Here is a 21,295-nt window from a genome sequence, read left to right as displayed (position 1 = left end):
TTTTTTTTTTTTTACCTATTTAAAACATTAATGCCTCGGCTCTAATTTTGTCAGCTTGCTGTATTTTAATTTCTCCAGGACAAAATAATCGGTTTACTTTTTTAGATTTTCAATCTGATTCTCCCCCTTATGCATTGCATATTATAACAAATAGTAATAGAACTTAGCCAAATAGGCTGTGACAATTAATTTTTTTTATTGGAGTTCAAATTGCCAACATGTAGCATAACACCCAGTGCTCATCCCAAGTGCCCCCCTCAGTGCCCATCACCCAATCACCCCAACCCCCCACCCATCTCCCCTTCCACTACCCCTTGTTCATTTCCCAGACCTAGGTGTCTCATGTTTTGTGACAATTAAATTAATAATTCATTTTGGTTGCAAGTGTTTAGGCCTTGTGCTTTGACTGATATATGCAAAAATGATAATTTATTACAAATAAATTCATATACTTGCACTATAGTTTGATGAACCAGTAAATTTTGTCTGCATGACTGTCATTAGAAAGTTAGATCATTTCAAATATATATGTTTGACTTCATGAACACCTGAAATGACGGCTCGCGTAAGAACATGTTTTTGTTTTTTGTCCCTAAATTTGTATGAACTTACTTTAAGGTACTAAGTACACTCCTGTATTTCTGAAGTCTTGTACACTTAAATATAAAGAACTAAATATAACCACATTCAATTCACATTCCAAAATAATAGACTCCAATTAATTTGCAAGTTCATTCTAAAGTCTTTCTTATTTTCAAGGAGTAATTCTGTTTGTAATATAGTAAGCCAAAGTATCTTTATGACTGAGTTTGCTCATAGGAATTGAGCAAATGAGCCTCTGCACAATGACCACCGCTGAAACAGCCCTGCTAAGTTTTTCTCGCGTGGGAGTCAGGTGCATATTCTAATAGAAGGAGATGGCATTCCTGGTTCCCTGGGTGGAGGTCAGCTGGGCTCTGAGTGACTGTAAATAGCAGGAGGGGAAAAGGCTCACTGGAAATCCGAGTTTGTGGTGTCCAGGGGTCAGCAAAGTTATCTGCCCTGACAGCATCTCAGGGGAGCTTTAACGCCCCAACCACCTTTTCCACTAGAAGATTTTAAATTGGATCCACGTGTCAGAGAGTCTAAGACCTAAATAATTTCAGAACATGGGAAATGTACCTGTTTCTTTCAAGTTGTTAATTAATGAATACCTCGATAAAAACCTTAGTATTTCCTTAGTGAAGAATTTGGGAGGCATCAACTCAGGTTGTTAAACTCAGAGAGTGTGTGGTGGTTGACATGGGGAGTCTTGAGGCCCCAGGGCGAGCCCAGGATTGGTCAGGGCTTTTGTTCAGGTGAATGGGTTTTCCCTAAGCCTGTTTCAGATCCCTGAGCTCTTTTCATGGATGCTGGCTCTATCTCCTTTTTACCAGACACTTGGGATTTGTGATTCGTCATCTTCCTTTTCATAGTATCTTTGATCTTAATGATAAGTAAAATCTTGCCCCCCCCCCCCCATTTTTATCCATACCAGGTGTTACCTAGGCCCACTGCGCAATAGAAGTACTGGCAGCTCTGCTACCTGGTTCTGGTTTGCTGTAAACCATTAGGCCCAGACGACCAGACGTGATACCCTATAGGGTTTCAGGGTCTTGCTTGTCTCCTTTCCTTTCTCTCCTTTTTCAGAAATGCTTGTATTGCAATGTTAAAATTTTATGAAAGCATCATTGTTCCCTGCTTTTCGGTTTAGATGGAAACATAACTCTTTTTCTGAAAACATGAAAGTATCCCAAACCTAAACATTCCTAGAAAAAAGCATACCAATGTGCACATGCAGTTGTCTTTGCAAGTTTGCTAACAGTAATTTGGGTTGATTTGAAACTTCACTGACATTTATTTATTGAAAGATTTTGTTAATCAGAGGGAGAGAGTATACCAGGGAGGAGGGGCAGAGAGAGAGGGAGAGGGAGAAGCAGGCTCCCCGCTGAGCAGGGAGCTCAAAGTGGGGCTGGATCCCAGGACCCTGGGATCATGACCTGAGCTGAAGGGAGACACTTCACCGACTGAGCCACCCAGGCACCCCAAAACCTTAGGTTACCTTTAAATGAGAGGATAATACAGTTTATAAATATTCTGAATTACATTTATCTAAAGAGATTCAAAAATTTCCTATCAGAAGAGTATGAGCTTAACTCCTGGAATTGTCACTTGATTGTCCATTTGAAAGAACTGTGTTCCTTTGGCTAAGTTGTCATCATTACTTTCATTTTCTGTATTAAAAGATCATCATCAGGGTGTCTGGGGGGCTCACTGGATTAAGCCTCAGACTCTTGCTTTCTGCTCTTGATCTCAGGGTCTTGAGTTCAAGCCCCACATTGGGCTCCATGCTGGATGCTGGACATGGAGTCTACTTAAAAAAAAAAAAAAAGGTTCGTCATCTTCCTCAGTGTTTATTCCTTATGAATGTCTGTAGGGTAAATACCGTTTTCTGTTCTACCACTGAAATGGGTACCTTATTCTCGTGGATGCATTGAGATATTTTCCTCTTGTTGAGTGACCATCGTGTGATGTCTGTGGAGTGTTCTTGGTAAAACTTGTTGGTCACTTTATTCCTGCTGGCCTCAGGCTCACTGTCACCATGACTCGCCCACTGCTTATTGGTCTTCCCCTCTCATTTCTTCTCTTACCCCAATGGTTAGCAGTATTTTTTCCCTTTCTACCTTTTTTTTTTTTAATGATGGCCCATTTTAAGAAAAATAGTGCTTATAGGCTCTTTTTTGTTGTAAAAAAAATATATTTATACCAGAAATAACTCTCGAGCCAAAATGGAGGAAAACATATGCTTATGTTTACACCTCGGCTTGCTTATGTTAAGGAGTGAGAGGTTGTCCTATGTTTTTTTTTTTTTTATTATTTATGATAGGCACACAGTGAGAGAGAGAGAGAGAGAGGCAGAGACATAGGCAGAGGGAGAAGCAGGCTCCATGCACCGGGAGCCTGACGTGGGATTCAAACCCAGGTCTCCAGGATCGCGCCTTGGGCCAAAGGCAGGCGCTAAACCGCTGCGCCACCCAGGGATCCCAGGTTGGCCTATGTTATTGCCTCAGTGTTGCATGAGCTCAGGACTCTGTTTCTTCTGTCTTTTCCCATTTCTCCATCTGCAGACAGTATCCAGGGTAGAATAGAATTAATATCTTGTGATCATTTGCCACGGTTTAGTTGTGAACAAGTAGGACCGAACAGACATATAGCCCTGCTAAACGATCACTTCTATGTGGAAAAATAGAAGTCACATCAATTCATCTAAAACCAAGGTTATTTATTATTTCTAGAAAATTTCCTTTTATATGTTACTGATTTAAACTAACAACTTATTAAGGTGCCTATAGAGATAAGTATATATCTTCCACGAAAGCTATCTTGTCAGTGTCTAGGAAATAGTTCCCAATTAAGTGGGTAATTTCAGTGTTCTTTGGTTGCTTCCTGACAAGTGTTTTCTTGCTGAAATGGGTGTTTTCTAACTGCGACTTGATGAACGTTCCTGGTGGAAGTGAACAGAGGTGTCAGTGGTCCAGAAGGTCGGGTTCTCAGATCCTCATGTGTTGGCTGAAGTTTCCACCTTACTTTCTTGGCAAGGGATTTGGACCTCGTTAGAGTTCATTCTCGGGGCTCATCCGCAAGGGGATGGAAATCCCTCTCTCCGGGTCCCGCCTGCCTCTGGCTCCGCAGCCTCCCTGGAGCAGTGGCGGCCCTGCTCCTCCTGCGGCCCAGTGCTCAGGAGCTGCGAGGGGCTCCGGCCTCTGGGCCTCTGGGCCTCTGGGCCTCTGGGCTGCGGTTGCCCTGCAGGCCTGAGCGCACGTTCCTTGCCTTCCCTTCCTCGTGTGCTTCCGCTCCCCCTGGCCTTAGCACCGCGCAGGAGAGCCCCTTGCCCTCCCTGCCTTGCTTTTGTTCTCTTTTTGTTTTCTTTTTTTTAATAATAAATTTATTTTTTATTGCTTTTGTTTTCTAAGGCAGAATGGACTTCCCAGTGTTTGTGGTAATGACGTGCACTTAAGGATGTTTAAAGAAGTGGCCTTATAAAATGCATATTTGTATTATTAAGATAGTGCTCAGGTTGCCGCTCCAGAAAATAGGTCAGATCTTCCTGTGAGATCCAGGGGCCGGTTTCTCCCTGGTCTTTTTTTTTTTTTTTTTTTTTTTTTAAATTTTTATTTATTTATGATAGGCACACAGTGAGAGAGAGAGAGAGAGGCAGAGACACAGGCAGAGGGAGAAGCAGGCTCCATGCACCGGTAGCCCGACGTGGGATTCGATCCTGCATCTCCAGAATCACGCCCTGGGCCAAAGGCAGGCACTAAACCGCTGCGCCACCCAGGGATCCCTCTCCCTGGTCTTAATTCCAGGAAAGGTTGTGCTTTTCTGAAACAAGTTGTCAGTTTGGTCTTAAGTACCAGCACATCCTCTATCTAAGTGAGTTTTCCTCTTTCTGTTTACTGCTGTGTGTTATTTTCTTTTTGAAAATAATCTTAATTTCCTTATGGCTATTTGTTAATTTTATCCATTCTAGAGAAAGCCTTTGTGCAGTACCGAGTATGCTAGAACTGTCATCCAAATAATGATATATTTTTCTAGACTGAAGAGATCTAGATGTATTATTGTGTTTCATATCTTTAATACTTGACTGGCTTTAAACAAAATAAATAGCTGTTCATGCATGACTGATAGGGTTTTAGTTTTTGTCACCCAGTGAAATAGGCTTGGGGATTAGCCATAGGTCATCATCAGTTTAAAGAGAGGAAAATGCACTTGTTTTAATATCTGTGTGATCGAGATACCAAGCTACATTTTCCTCTCTAGCAGAGATGTGTCACACGAGGTTGTAGCTGTGTTCAGTGTAGTGTGGATGGATGCAAAATGGAGGGAAACGTTCCAGTCTGAAGCATTGTCATCTTTTCTCCTAATGAGCCTAAAATTCTAACAAACAATGCACTTTTGGTTTTTTTGTATTGTTTTTTTTTTTTTCAGCAGGTATATATATGCTTTCATTTTATTCATATGATAGTTTACCCAGTACAGCTCTAGGCTCCAACACCTTAAAAAATAACTCTCCTTTCCATACAAATATCACATCAAAATTCAGGTCCAGATTAATTTCACACACATTAACCTCCAACAGTTAAGCAACGATTTCCTCTGAGATACTTGCTACTCTCATTTCACAATGGATTTGGTTCATATAAATTGATGAAGACAACAGAAAAGAAAGAAAAGAAAAGAAATGAAATGAAAAGTGTTTTTCTGGACTTAGGTGATTTTGCTTTGGTTGTTAGTAAAACCTAAATGCATTTGTTAAGTTTGTGGTGTCTTGGGAAGACCAGAGACAATCCAGTTACACATTCTTTTTTTATTTTTTTGTATCACTTTTATTGTTTTCAGTTGTTTGATACTGTTTATTACATGGTTCAGATATTTGACTGCCCTGGTTGAAAATGCCTAAATCTTCTGAAGCTTTTTGAGGACATTAATTCTCTTCTTACTTCTGCCTGTCTACCGCTGAGCCCAGCACAGTGTCTTCCATGTGGCGGTTTCAGATATCTGGTCGACTGATTTTTTTTTTTTTTTTTTAATAAACTGACACCAAGAGGTTATAAGCTGTAACTTTATAATTTGTAGGACAAAAGCTCTGGACTTTGAAGGGAAGCCGTGATCACTGCTCGGTCCCTGCCCACCCCAAACTCTTAGGCCCCAGATGCAGCCACTCTGGACCCTTTGAGATGCTTGTCTGTTCTCCGCGTCCTTGTATCTGAAGAATGAGTATCTGCTGCAACTTCTTGGTTTCCAGGCTCGGGTGCTGTCCGCGTTCCTGCGTGGAAGGGACAGATTGGCGCCCCCCTCGCATGCCTCCCCACGCACAAACTCACGCCTCCTCCCACCCGCGGTGCAGACACGGCTCTGCCGCAGAATCAGACCGATGGCCAGTGAGGGTGTTTCCTAACACGTAAGCACCAGGTGCAGCTCGGAAACCTAGGAGGCTCACTTGCCATTTCCAGGCTCGCACAAGTTTTCATTTCTGGAAATTATGGTTCGTGAGGCAGGATGAGGCCTAATCAACATGGTCCGCGTGTGACTCTGGCTTAACAGTCCGGGTGTCGGTGGCCAACAGACCCCTCGCAGTCTGGAAAGCCAGCCGTGTGAGTCAGGGAGAAACAGAACCAACTGGAGGTAAGTGTGTAAGTAGATCTACTTTAGGGAGTTGGCTCACACGATGGTGGAGACTTGGTGACTCCAAAATCTGCGGGGGGAAGGCCGGCAGCTGGAGGCCCAGGAAGAGCAGACTTCTCCCTTGCTCGGGGGAGTCAGCCTTTGTTCTAGGCAGGCCTTCACCTGATTGGACGAGGCCCACCCACATTATGGAGGGTGATTTGCTTTACTCAAAATTGCCTGATTTAAATTTTTTTAAATTTTTATTTATTTATGATAGTCACACAGAGAGAAAGAGAGAGAGGCAGAGACATAGGCAGAGGGAGAAGCAGGCTCCATGCACCGGGAGCCCGACTTGGGATTCGATCCCAGGTCTCCAGGATCGCGCCCTGGGCCAAAGGCAGGCACTAAACCGCTGCGCCACCCAGGGATCCCGCCTGATTTAAATGTTAATCTCATCCAAAGCCACCCTCAGAGGAACAGCCAGAAAAGTGTTTGACCGGCTCTCTGAGACCACACTCCAGGCGACCTGACACATCAGATTAACCATCACACCATCAGAAATTCATCCTTGAGTGGAAAAATCTCCTCTTCATACACTCAATACACAGCAGCTGTTGTGGCGAACACTGTCGGTCTCGCACGCATCTCTCCTGCTCCGCGGACAGACAAGCCCCTTTCCCAAGACAAGGTCTTGGGAAATTCTTCACCCCTCTCCTGCTTGCTCTCTGGCTGGTGGAACTCCTGTCTTTTTCTTTCTTTCTTGGTTTGCTTCCTCAGTTTTGGTGGTTTGCTGAGACGTATTTTGAAAATATTGTCTTTCCATCTGTGGCTTGTCTTTTTATTCTTTATAAGAGCAGAAGTTGTACATTTTCATGAAGATTAATTTATCATTTTTTCGTGTTTATGGATCATATTTATGTTGCATCAGAGAAATCTTAGTCCAACATAAATAAAAAGACATTTTCTTATATTTTCTTGTGGAAGTGTGATGTTTCAGGCTGTACATTTAGGACCGTGGTTAACTTTATGTTTGTATATGATGCAATTTATCAATTTCTTTCTTTCTTTCTTTCTTTCTTTCTTTCTTTCTTTCTTTCTTTCTTTCTTTCTTTCTTTCTTTCTTCTTTCTTTCCTTTTCCTTCTTTTCTTTCTTCTTCTCGTTCCTTTTTTGGTATTTATCTATCTCTAGCTGTTTCACCACAGATTTGCTGAAAAGACTTTTCTTTCTCTGCTCCCTTTTATTTCTTTTTCCTGTCTTACTGAAGTGGCTGGAACCGCATAAGAATGTCACACAGAACAGTGAAAAGTGGAGGCCTTGTCCTGTCACTGATCTCAGAGGGAAAGTGTCTACTGCTCTTCTGTCAATGTGATGTTACCTATGGTGTTTTTGTACACGACTTTAATCAGTTTGAAAAAGTTCCCTTCTGTTTTTAATTTGCTGGGGATGGATGCTGCTTTTCTGCATTGAGATGACATGTGCGTTTTTCCTTTCTGCCTATTAATATGGTGGATTATACTAGTTGTTAATTTAATTTGATTATTTAAAAAAGATTTTGTTTACTTATTCATGAAAGACACACACACACAGAGGCAGAGGCATAGGCAGAGGGAGAGAAGCAGGCTTCCTGCAGGGACCCGATGCAGGACTCGATCCTGGGACCCTGGGATCATGACCTGAGCTGAAGGCAGATGCTCAACCACTGAGCTACCCAGGTGTCCCCAATAGTTTAATTTTAAACCAACCTTGCATTGAACCTCAGTTGGTTGTGATTTATCTTTTTAAATATTGTTAGCTTCAATTTATTAACACTATGTTGAGAATGTTTACACCCATGCTTGTGAAAATATTATATTTTATTTTATTTTATTTTATTTTGGGGGAATGTCTTTGGTTTTGGTAGCAGAGACTTCTGGCCACTTATGGGCAGGCCCTCGTCCACTTCTCTGCACAGTTTGTCTAGAATTGGTTTGATTTCTTTTTCTTTTTTTTTCTTGATTTTATTTATTTATTTGAGTGAGTGAGAGAGAGCGAGAGCGAGTGCACGCATGAGTGGGGGGAGGGGCAGAGGCAGAAGGAGAAGCGGACTCCCCGCTGAGCAGGGAGCCCAACATGAGGGTTGAATCCAGGACCCTGAGATCATGACCTGAGCTGACGGCAGTTGCATCACCGACTGAGGTACCCAGGTGCCCCATTTTATTTCTTAAATATTTGGTGGATTCCCCCAGTGGAGCTCCCTGGGCCTGGAATTTTATCTGTCCCTTGGTTTTTACTACAAATTCAATTTTGTTAACAGACATAAGGCTGTTTGTCTTCTTTTCTTGAGTGAGCTTCGGTAGTTTGTCATCCAAGGACCTTGCCCACTTTGTCTTAGTTGTCAGAATTATTGGCATGCGTCTGTCCACAATAGTCCCTTATTATGCTCTTAATATCTATATCACCTGAAGGCTGCCACTTCTCACTCCTGCTGTTCGTGACTTTTTTGTTCTCTTGGTTTTCCTGGTCAATCTAGCCAAAGACTTATTCATTACATCAATTTTCTGAAGGAACCAGCTTTCTGTTTCATTGATTCTTGCTGTTGTTTTGCTTTTTTTTTTTTTTCATGGATTTCCATTCTCATCCGTATGATTTTTTTTTCCTTCTCGTACTATGTTGATTTTTATTCCCCCCCCCCCCCCAGTTTCCTAAGATGGAAGATGGAAGTTGGAATTGTTGGTTTTAAACAAACTTTTCTAGGGGTAGGTGCTAAGTGATATGTGTTTTCCCTCCAGATGCTGCTCCAGCGGCAGCCTGCACGTGTTGATACAGTGCATTTTCATTGTCACTCAGTTCAAAACCCTTTCTAATTTCTTCTTAAAGTTTCTTCTTTGTTCAATGTCTTATTTGAAAACATTTTATTTAGTTACTAAACATTCACAGATTTTCAAGACATGTTTCTAGTATTGATTTACAACCCTAATTTCATTTCGTGGATTGGAGAAATATCTTTATGACTAAAATCCTTCACAATTTGTTAAGATTTGTTTCATGGCCCGGACTATGGATTATCTTGACAAATATTCCATTTGCACTTGGAAAGAATGTATGTTCTGCTGCTGCCAAGTATCATGTTCTTCTGGAATGTCCCTCAGGTCAGGTCCTCGGTGTTGTAACTGATGGGCTGTCTACATCCGCCATCAATTTACTGAGAGGGATGTTGAAATCCGTGACTCTACTGTTTCTACCTCCTTGTCTTTATCATGTTTGCTTCATGTATCCTGCAAGCTCTGTTAGGTACATAAGCACTTAGGACTTTTGTCATGTCCTCTTGATGATCGGGACATCTATTTCTTCAGGACATAGTTCTGTGTCTCCCCCTCTAACAGTCTGGGTCTGAAATCAACCTTGTCAGACATTAACCTGCGACTTACTTGCTTTTGATTAGTATGGAATATCTTTTTGCATCCTTTACATTTTAACTTATTTGTGTCTTTGCATTTTCAAGTCACTTTCTCGGGGGCGCCTGGGTGGCTCAGTAGGTTGGGTGTCTGCCTTTGGCTTGGGCCATGGTCTTGGAGTCCTGAGATAGAGTCCCGAGTCAGGTTCCCTGCTCAGCTTCTCCTTTCTACCTCCGCTGCTCTGCCTGCTTGTCCTCTCACTCTCTCTCTCAAATAAATAAATAAAACCTTAAAAGAAATAAAGTCATTTTTCTGGTGGCTATTATGTGCTGGGGCTGTGGTTTTTCAATTGGATCTGACAATCTCTAACTTTTAAGTGGGTTTTGGACCATTTATACTGAGTGTGATTATGGACATGGTGAGTCTAATTCTATCCACTTGCTACTTGTTTTTCTACTGTCCCGTTTGTTTGTTCTCTTTTTCTGTTTCTCTACTTTCTCTTGGATTCATTGACCATTTCTTTTTAATAATTCCATATCATTTATGTTGCTACATTATTGGCTATTTTTTTATTGTGATACTTTAGTGGTTTATTTAGTTTTTTAGAGTTTATGATATAAATCTTTAATTGACCTGCCTTTGAGCAAGATCGTTGCCCCTTCCCATATAGTAAATGCAACTACACTATGCTCCTACTTCTTCCTTTCTGTTCTTTGTGCTATTATTGTAACGTATTTTACTTTTACATATGTTATACATTCCACAATATAGTTTTGTACATTATTGCTCTAAACATTCAGCTATCTTTTATAAAGGTAATTCATTTTAAGTCTTCATAATTTCCCATCTACTTATCATTTCTGATGCTCTGCATTCCTTTACGTTGGTCCAGATTTCCATCTGGTGTAATTTTTCTTCTGTTTGCTGGAGGTAAGTTCTTCTGGCTATAGTATGGATGGAAAATATTTTTATTTTCCTTTCATTTTTTGAAGATATTCTTTTTTGGGTAAAGAATTCTAGGTTTACAGTTATTTTTCTTCAATGGTAAAGAAATTCTTCATTGTCTTCAACGAGAAGTCTTCATAAGAAGTTAGCACTCGCCCTTACCTTCATCCTTCTCCGTGTAGTGTCTTATTTCTTGCTGCTTTTCAGATTTTCTCTTTGTTCGTTGGTTTTGGGGCCAAATGTACGAATTAGTTTTGTCATGATTCTTGTGATTGGGGTTCAATGAGCCCCTTTAATATATGGGATTATACTTTTGTAATATAAGTTTTAGGAAAGTGGGTCTGGATGGCTATGGGAGGACTGGGTTTGGGAAGGGCTGCTATGGATAGTTCTGGAGGGACTTTGAGAAGGTTGGCTCTGGGTGGCTGTCTCAGATGGCGCCATGGCTGAGAGCAGGGAAGTCACAGGTGCTTTAGGGCAGCCTATCACTCTCAGACTCTGTCTTGTCCAGATTCCCCCTTCCTAGTGTGGGTTTCTCTAACTCCCCAGGCCAATATGGGACCCTCACATAGGTTTCCTTTGCACTGGGAAGTTGTCCCTCTAGTGTTTTCTATTGTTTAATTATGTTTAGTACTTCTTCAGTTTGGGTCTTTCTGTGGATCCTAAGGCTCCATGAGCGCCTCTGACATTCTGTGTGGCTCAAAGTCGCTTACTCAAGGATTGCTGAATTAGTGAGAGAAGGACCAGGTGAATGAGCTGTGTGCTGCTGTTCCTCACCATTCAAGTCTTCAGTTATCATTTAGTCCATAGCTTCAGGTTCCTACTAACCCCAAGTCTCTGACCACTTGGAAACTCTGTCCAGGAGGTTTTGAGGAAAGCGAAGGGTGCCAGACTTTCTGGGGAATGTCTGGGAGGAGGGGACCCTGGGGATTGAGGTGTTCAATAGCTGTTCACACACCACTAGGGGTTTCATGATGTGCTGCCACAGCTCCATACTCCTGGTGTCCCATCTACAAAGTGCTGCCTCTCTAACCACACCATGAAAACGAGCATTTGGTTGTGGGGTTGGTGTAGCAGAATTAGACACTAATTATAGTGCTCTCTGGGGAGCCTGGAGCACTGGAGTCATGGTTACGATTCTGGTCTATGTGAGATTTACTTGAGTTCTTTTTTTCCTTTTATTTCTACACTTGGTGTGACAATAGATTTACATAATGAATATGTGTCAAGGGTTTCAAGTCATAGCTTTCCTAGGCTTCCATCATTTCTTGAAAGAAGACAGATTTTTGATGTTTTTTGAATTTTGCAACAATGTGGGCTGGTCTACATGGACAATTGGCATGTTGTGAGGATTGAAGCTCATTCACGTATCACGTATGGCATCTGGAAGCCCTGAAACAACACCCGGGGCTGATGGTGTTGGAGTCCCTTAACGATCTGAATTGTCATGCTGTTCATTTGCTTGAAAACTTGTCTTTGAGAGTCATTATAGCACAAAAGATGCAGAGGGAGAATTAGGGTGAAAGACGTGAGTTTGAACCAAAGATCTGCTACATAAAAATAATACAGCGAGGCCTCCAGCCTGGACATAGTAGAGTAGACCTGCTTCTCCATATTCCTCTTTGCCCTGGAAATAAAGCAAAGCAAGAGGCAGCGAGAGGAAGGAGGAGGGTAGGCTACCGTGGGACCCGAGGGATGAACAGCAATTCAGTGGGGGGGATCTTACACTCCCCGACCCAACAGAGGGAGGTGGTCCAGGCCCTGAGGCTGGCAACAGGGGACAAGGGAGTCTTTCCATCAAAGCAGTGGAAAGAAACATCCACGGGAGGGACTGACCAGGGACCCCATTCAGTGACGAGTGGCTGGTGGGGAGGTCGTCCCTTTCCTGCTAGATCCTAGACTCCTTGCCCACCCTAGACACTGACCAGCTGGCTGGCTCTGGTAGAAAGAGTCCTGCCCCGGGTCACATGTTGTCATGGTGGGATTGAGGTTCTTTCCTTGGCTCGACGACACTGGGGAGTGTGTCTTGCTCTGCAAACTGTAGGCTGTGGTAAGCCTTAGGTAGCTACTGTAACCAGGACAGTGTGGTATCGGGGGATGATAGACACAGACTGATGAACAAAACAGAGAATCTGGCCATGGACCCACACAAAGGAGCCCAACCGACTTTCAACAAACATGCAAGAGCGCTTAAGTGGAGGAAGGCAGGTCTAACAACAAGTTGTGCTGGAGCCGTTGGACATCCACAGGCACACTCAGAAAATGAACCTGACCTACACTTTACACCTTGAAATGAACTCTAAGTAGGTCCTGCACTTAAGTGTAAAGAGTGAAACCACAACTTTTGGGGAAAAAGGGAAGCTCTTCAGGGTCTAGGGCCAGAGTTCTTAGGCTTGACACCAAAAGCACCATCCATAAAAGGAAGATGGATAAATTGGACCTCAGCGGAATCAAAAACTCAAACTCGTGCTCTGTGCAGGACCACGTGACCAGGATGAAAAGATTACAGGCTGGGAGAAAAAATTTGCAAACCATATGTTCCAAAGAGAACTAGTATCTAGAATAGAAAACCTTACAAGTTAACAGTAATGCGCGATCCAATCACAAAATGGGCAGAGACGGCAGTCAGTCTCTTGACAAGGAGGTAGGGTTGGCAGCGAAGCACAGGAGGTGATGCCCAGCAACACAGCCATCAGGGACGCGTTATGGAAACCACAGTGGGACATCACTGCACACCGCTCAGAACGGTAACAAGTGACCTCTCCATTGGTTGGACATGGGCCCCTGCACTCGCAGAGGGCAGGTGAGATCCAAGACACAGGAGGCCCCTCCTGGCTGGTGGGTGGCAGGTTGAATAAGCAAAGGAACGTACTTGCCAGGCTGGTCGTGAGTGGCTGCGTGACCAGTGGTCTCCGTCCCTGCCCGCTGGAATCTTGCGAGTTAAGGAGTGAACCTGACGAGTTCCGTCACACGCGCCATCCAGGTGGCCCAGCTACACGCGCCGTCTGGCAGCTGCACCCCATGGGAAGCAGCGGGCAGAGCTGCGACCCGGGGGGAGGGGATGGGCAGCCCCTGGCAGCTGATGGCCTCGTGGGTCCAGCGGCCGTCACCCCTCTCAGCTCCTCCTGCAGCCACCAAACGCCGGGGGAACCTGGATCTCTCCTCCACGGCTGGCCGTGGTTAGATGGCACAGGCGCTGGGAGACCAGTCTGCTGGCTTCTTCAAAACTAAACGTACCGGGGACCCCTGGGTGGCTCCGCGGTTAAGCACCGCCTGCGGCCCATGGCGTGACCCCGGGGTCCCGGGATTGAGTCCTGCGTCGGGCTCCCTGCATGGAGCCTGCTTCTCCCTGTGCCTGGGTCTCTGCCTCTCCCTCTCTCTCCCTCTCTCTCTCTCTCTCTCTCTCTGTCTCTCATGAAAAAATAAAATCTTTTTTTTTTAAACTAAACGTGCAGCTACCGTGTGACCTAGAAACTGCACCTCTGGGCATGCATCCCAGAGAAATGGAATTATTTTCCCTGGAAACCTGTCCATGAATAGTCAAAGCAGTTTTATTGGTAAGAGCCCCTGACCTGGGAGCCGCCCGGGTGCCCTGCAGTGGGCAGTGGTCCCGCGGGCTGGGCCCATCCCCCGGGAGCAGCTCTCAGCCCCTAAAGTGAACGAGTTATTGCTACACACGACGTGGCGATGTTCCCGAGGCTCACGCTGTCGCCGGGTCACTGTGGGGTTCCATCTGTAGCACATTCGTGAAGTGACAAAAGCTTGGAAATGGGGAGCAGAATTTTGGTGCCCGCAGTCAGGGCCGGGGGGCCGGGAGGGGGTGGGACCTGCTGGGATGGACGGTCTGGTCCTGCCCGTGGGGGGCACCGCAGGAACCCACGGAATCGCACAGAACAGGATCGCCCAGAACTAACCCCCCACGCAGCAGAAGCGGCAAACCTGGGGCCCCTGGTGTCCGGGCCCTTCCTGGTGGCGGCTCGTGCGGGCTCCGGGCACCTGCCACCGGGTGGGGGCCTGGGCCCTGTGGGCTCCTGCAGCTGGCCGAAGCTCCAGATTCTCCCCACGACGACCTCGGCTGGGGAACAGGTGACGAGCCCCGCGGGGCTTCTCTCTTTCCGTGAAGAGTCTAGAGGAAGGTGAGCCCGGCCGGCGGGGGCCGAGCTGGGGGCCGAGCCGCGCTCCTCTGCACCCCACACGCCCGTCTCATGCCATCCTGGCCACTCCTGGCTTCCCCCGTGACAGACACTGAGGCCTCAGTTTACCCAGCCTCTGGGGTCGGGGTGAGGTGTCAAGTGCGGTTCCCACGGGAGGTTAGCGGGGGACACAGGTGCTGCCCCAGGGAGCTCTCAGGTCAGCACGGAAATCGGTCCCGTTTCCCCGATGACGAGGCCCGCTTCTTCCCTGGAAGCTTCTGGGCGCCCAGGCCGGGGGGGAGCAGAGGGGAGCCCGGGCCCCTGAGGCCTGCAAACAGCGGCCCGGGGCCAGAACGAGCGAGGAGGGGCCAGGCTGGCGGCCCACGGGAGAGGCTCGGCCGTTGCTGCACCTGCCGCCAGCGTCCCCCGCTGCCCGGGGGAGCCAGGCCTTCGCCTGCCCGGTCGCCCCCTTCCGCCCTCTGCGCACTGGCTTCGGCCGCCTCGGTGGCGTCCTTTACGGGGTCCTACTCCCCCGCTCCCGGAGGGCGCCCGTCTCTGCAGCTCCCACCCCACTGTCCTCTGCCGGGTTCTCCACTGGGTGACCCAAGGGACGTGGGGCGGCGGTCCTGCCAAGTCCTTGGCCACACCAAGCACGCTGGCTTCTTGGAACTGGCGTCCAGACCCCAGCTCAGCCTGTGCCCCTGACCCCACAGCCTCATCTGGGGCCAGCGCAGAGCTCCGGGGCCTGGGGAACGCATCCAATGGTGGTCCTGGGACCCGGCACACTTCTGCTCACCGAGTGGGAAAGGTTCTGGGCCAATTCCAGCAGGTGTGTGTGTGTGTGTGTGTGTGTGTGTGTGTGTGTGTGTTGGGGGGGTTGCCCTCCACCCAAGAACTCTCCACGACACCAGCCGGATGTCCTACAATTCACCTGGATTTTGACAGTATTTGGAAACAACATTGATCTCACGGGTAAGTGCCCAGACCTGGAAGATCGTCCTGTGTCCCATCCCCCATCTGGCCCCCGACTACCCACCCCAACACCCCAACACCCACCCTGCGTCCCAACCCCAGGCTCTCACCAGTGCTTCTGACCAACCAGCTGCAGATTGGAGGCTCTGGGGACCCCCTCCTTGGGGCCAGGTAATTTGCTGCAGCAGCTCACAGAAACGAGAGACACGGGCGTTTACCAGCTTGTTGAAGGATGTGATAACTTTATCATGTACACAGGTGCACAGCCAGAAGGGAGAGCTGCCGGGGGTGGGGGGGCATTGTCTTCCCAGGCCCCCAGGGCCCATGGTCCCCACATCACCTGCTCACCAGCCCGGGAGCTCCCCAGACCCCGTCCTTGTGGGGGTTTCTGGGGCTTCATCCCAAGGACGGGATTGATGAAATCACCAGTCATGGCTGTGGGTTCACCCGGCCCCGCCCCTCCCGAGGGCAGAGGCTGGGGGTGGGGCTGGGGCTGGGGGGTCCCACCTGTAAGCACGTGGTCGGCCCCCTGGCAACCAGCCCCCCATCAGGTGTTTTCCTGACCTCACCTCCTCAGCATAACAGGAGACACCTGAGCCCCCGCCTTAGGGAATCCGGGGGGGCTCGGGGGCTCCGTGCTGGGAATGCGCCGAGACCAAGTCTGTCCTCACCAGGAATCTCAGGAACTTATGTCACTTTATGGTTTTTGAAAACCCTTCATTCTCTTTGACCTTGGTTCTCTCTTTCCCCAGAGATTCCTGATGTGCTCACTGGTCTCACTGAAAACAAGTGGGTTTGAGGCTGAGGGTGGACGAGAGTCTCAACAACCTGACACCAGACGCCCAGGGGCCCTGGGGGTGATGAATAACCACGGAAGGACAGGACAAAATGTTCCCTACATCTGGTTTTTTGTCTGCCTTCAGGGCTTGGCTCCATGCTACCCTGCAGACCAGCCCGCCCCCCACCCAGGCCCAAACTGCTCCTCCCTGCGATATCACCTGTCACCGTGTCCCGGTGTGCCAGCGTGCTCTCTGTGAGGTCCGTGGCCCGGAGGGAGGGGGCCACCTGTGCTGTCCTCGCTTATGGCACTGGGCTCACCATGCCAAGGGCTGACACTCAAGTGTCTGTCGGGAAACACCAGAATCTTATTCCTGGATGTATATGACTTGTTGAGTGGATGAAGGAATGATGGACAGTGACACCCCCTGTGTCCAGGAGCCGCAGTGTCGTGCCGGGGACTGTCTGCCACCAGGGGCGTCTGAGACCGATGGGAGGGCGCCCGGCAAGCACCAGGCCTCACACTCGCTCCCGTCCTGGTGTGTGAGTCCCCACTTCCAGGTGCAAGGGGAAGTCATCCGTGGGAGGGTCCTCTGGGGGGGCCAGGACTCCACACCCCCCACTCTCAGACTCAGGGGTGGAATCCACCGTGGAAACGGGAAACGTTGTCAGGAGCAGAGGGGACGGCAGCACAGGGACCCCCGTAGACACCCCCATCCCGGGAAGCGGGTCGATAAGGCCACCTTCAGAACCGCCCTGAGCTCCACCTGCCGTCTCGCAGACGTGCCCAGCCGGCCTTCAAGGGGGCGGCCCTGCGCAGCACACGGCAGCCAAAATGCACGGGGCACGTGCTCTGCCCCTGGCGCCTTCCTAAGCACCTGTTGTCCTGATGGCAACCGCGTGGCCCATGTGACGGGACCCGGAGCCATGGGCGGGGAAGGACATTGCTGCACCAGCGCTGATGAGCGGCAGGAGGTGTGCACAGCTCGGGGCGTGGGGCTCAGATCTGAGCCTGAACCTCCAGCCCCGCGGACCCCAGCCGCGACCCTACTATCCATCCTGTCTGAAAGGATGGGCCGTGTGGCCAGAACCTCTCACTTTTTTCGAGAATATCATTCATTCATTTCATTCATTCATTTAAGAGAGACAGAGCTTGCACGGAGTTGGGCGGTGTGCAGAAGCAGCAGGAGACAGAGAATCCCAAGCAGACGCCCCACTGAATGTGGAGCCTGACCTGGGCCTTGGTCTCATGACCCAGAGATCTGAGGGGAAATTAAGAGTCTGAGGCTCAACCACCTGAGCCACCCAGGAGCCCCTGCTTTCACATATTTTAAGGAATAGATCCATATAAAGTATGTTTTCAGACCATAATGAAATTAAACTAGAAATAAAGAGCAGAAAGCTGAAAAATCTTCACGTATTTGCTAATTTAAACAACACATTAAAAAAAAAACCCTATAGATCAAAGAAGAAGTCTTGAGAGAAGATACATTTCTTATAATATCTTACCTGGTTTTGGTATTGGCATTGGTTGTGTAGTGCTGGGAAGTGTGTCTGCTTCCTTTATGGGTGCTAAAGCTCTGGAAAATTCAACTTATCAAAATTTGTGAAATGCAGCTAATGCAGTTGGTGAAGGGGAATGTACGGCATGGAAATGCACATATGAGAAAACAAGGAGGATCTAAAGCTGGTCACCTGAACTTCCGCTATGGGAAATGGAGTAAGACGAACAATTTAGGGCTCGTGCAAGCGGGACAGAGTACATCATAACAATTAGGCCAGAAGTCAACAACATTGAAAACAGGTACACAATAAATAAAATCAACAAAATGAAAAACTAGGTCCTTGGAAAATCAGTAAAATTGAGCAATCTCTAGCCACAGATGTGGAAAAAATATTTGTAAATCACCTTCCTGGTAAAGGCCGTGCATCCAGAATATACAAAGAACTCTCACAACTCAATAATAAAGAGCAAGCAGCTCGATTAAAAAATAGACAATGGATCTGGTTGGCCGTTGCTCTAAAAGCAATACACAGACCTTGAGTGAGGATGCACGGATTCGGACATCACCTGTCACTATACGGGGCCACGGCATTGAGATGTGACCAGAGCTTGTCAGAACGACTGGAATGGGGGCACCTGGGTGGCTCAGTTGGTTGAGCATCTGCCTTTGGCTCAGGTCATGATCGCAGGGTCCTGGATCAAGTCCCTCATGGGGCTCCCAGCTCAGAGGGACTCTGCTTCTCCCTCTCCCTCTGCCCCTCATACTCTCTCTTGCTCGTGCATACTCTCTGTTTCAAATAAATAAAATCCTTTCTAAAAAAAGAATGACTAAAATGTGAAAATGGTTTTATACCAATTTCTGGCGAGGATGTGGAGCAGCAGGAGCTCTCATTCACTGCGGGTGGGAATGCGAAATGGCACAGCCGCTTTGGAAGACCTTCAAAGTCTCGGATAACACTAAACAGCCTTACTGAATGATCCAGTAATTGTGCTTCTGGGTAGTTTTCAACAGATTTAAAAAATGATATCCGTACAAAAAGCTGCATATGAGGCACCCTTATTCACAGTCACCCCAGTGGGAAGCAATGACGCTGGGCTTCGGTAGGTGAATGGGTACACCAACTGGTCATTAGTATGGTGGGATGCCCCTCGGTGATGAAAAGGAGTGAGCGACCCTACCGGCATGGGTCTGAGCTGGATATTGAGAAGTGAGAGGCTACGTGGTGTTGATTCAATTGATAGGACATTCTGGAAGAGGCCAAAGTGTAGAAATATAGTGTTGGTAGACAGGTTGCTCTCAGTGGCTCGAGGATGTTCATGAGCTGGGAGGTTGGAATGCTCAAAGCACCAGGGAGCTTTAGGCAGCGACTCTTGGATGGTGGATACATGACCCTGGGTGTTTGGGAACACAGGACCTCACAGCACAGAGTGAACCTTCATGCACACAACTTAAAAAACTCACACGGGAGTTTGGGGATCCCAGGTGGAAAACAGACTGAGAAAGAGCCGTCACAAGTGTGTGAAGGAGCTTCATGAAAAGGGTGGGGGTGAGGCGCTGGCCCTCGTAACTTCAGAGATGAGCAGAGGCCATAGGCTAACGGTGGGAGGACCAGTTCACAGCACCGTCCTCCAGCCAAGGAGCTGCTTCTCGAGGTGGAAGAGGGGACAGCTCTGGAACTGCCGCGTGGACGGGGCACTGTGCAGCCAGGCGAGTGGATGTGGGCGGTGGGAGCAGACTACCCACTGTGACAGAGGGAGCTCACAGACGAGCAAGGGAGGAGGGAGCAGTGGACTGAGAGTATTGGGTGAAAGTCTCAGACATCAGTGTGAACTCGTGTTCAGCTAGTGTAGACTCAGATGGCGCATGCAGCAGTGGCTACTGATGTGTGTGTTCACGTGGGTTAGCACACACATGTTCTGTTTCCCTGGGAGCCGGGGGCCGTGAGGCCTCATCACGACCTGTGCTCAGCACTTGATACTCCCCTCCTCTGGGAAAGGGCCCCACGGCTGCTGGGAGGACCGGCTGGCTCTGGGCCCATCAGAGAACACAGGAGGTGAGCGTGGAGCACCTGGTGGCGCCAGGACAGGAGGTGTCTGAAGAAACATGAGGATGCCGCGGAGACAGAGGAGCCGCACGAAAGACGGGCCCGTGGCCAAAGCTGGGGCAGGTATGGCAGCACATGAAATAAAGTAGTAATTGGTTTATAACCCATAGAATAAAATAAATATGCATGAATGTGCTATAAATAAATGCAAGACTAGACAAATCTCTCACACAGAAGAATTCAAGGAGGTGGAACACGGCTCCCCATCCCTCAAATGTGGGCTGTGCACAGCGCCTTCTCTCCGAAGCGCCCAGCATGCAAAGGGGAGAAACCTCGCAGACACGACCTCAGCCCCGTGATCCCGGTGGCCAGGAAAGGAGTCCTGCTGGTGGCACGTGCCCTGGCTCTGATGGCCAGGGGCGCTCTTCCTCTGTGGTCTTCCTCCTGAGAGCCCATAACCCCAGTGTAATCGCTGGAGAACATCAAACACTCCCAAGTTTGCAGAAATTATGCAAACCACCTGACCAAGATTTCTCAGAACTGTAAAAATCATCCAAAACAAGAAAAAAGTTTGAGAAATGGTTACAGCCAAGAAGAGTCTAGGGACATGTGGCAACTGAATGTCATATAGTGTCGGGGTGGGGGGGAAGAGGGGACCTGGAGCAGAAAGGACAGGAATACAAAACTTTATCAACGTTAGTTGATAATGATCTGTCAATATTGATTGATCAGCGGAACCATACTAAGATATATGTGGGCTCTAACTCTGGAAAACTGTGTGGGGGTCCCCAAAGAGTTAACAATAGACCTGCCCTACGACCCAGCAATTGCACTGGGGATTTACCCCAAAGATACAGATGCAATGAAACGCCGGGACACCTGCACCCCGATGTTTCTAGCAGCAATGTCCACAATAGCCAAACTGTGGAAGGAGCCTCGGTGCCCATCGAAAGATGAATGGATAAAGAAGATGTGGTTTATCTATACAATGGAATATTCCTCAGCCATTAGGAACGACAAATACCCACCATTTGCTTCAACGTGGATGGACCTGGAGGGTATGATGCTGAGTGAAGTAAGTCAATCGGAGAAGGACAAACAGTGTATGTTCTCATTCATTTGGGGAATATAAATAATAGTGAAAGGGAATAGAAGGGAAGGGAGAAGAAATGTGTGGGAAATATCAGAAAGGGAGACAGAACATGAACACTCCTAACTCTGGGAAACGAACTAGGGGAGGTGGAAGGGGAGGAGGGCGGAGGGTGGGGGTGAATGGGTGACGGGCACTGAGGGGGCACTTGACGGGATGAGCACTGGGTGTTATTCTGTATGTTGGTAAATTGAACACCAATAAAAAA

Source organism: Canis lupus, unplaced genomic scaffold, assembly GCF_011100685.1.
Source record: "Canis lupus familiaris isolate Mischka breed German Shepherd unplaced genomic scaffold, alternate assembly UU_Cfam_GSD_1.0 chrUn_S2124H2323, whole genome shotgun sequence".
Classification (NCBI taxonomy): Eukaryota; Metazoa; Chordata; class Mammalia; order Carnivora; family Canidae; genus Canis; species Canis lupus.
The sequence above is the reverse complement of the archived record's forward strand: the minus strand, read 5'-3'. Positions refer to the sequence as shown.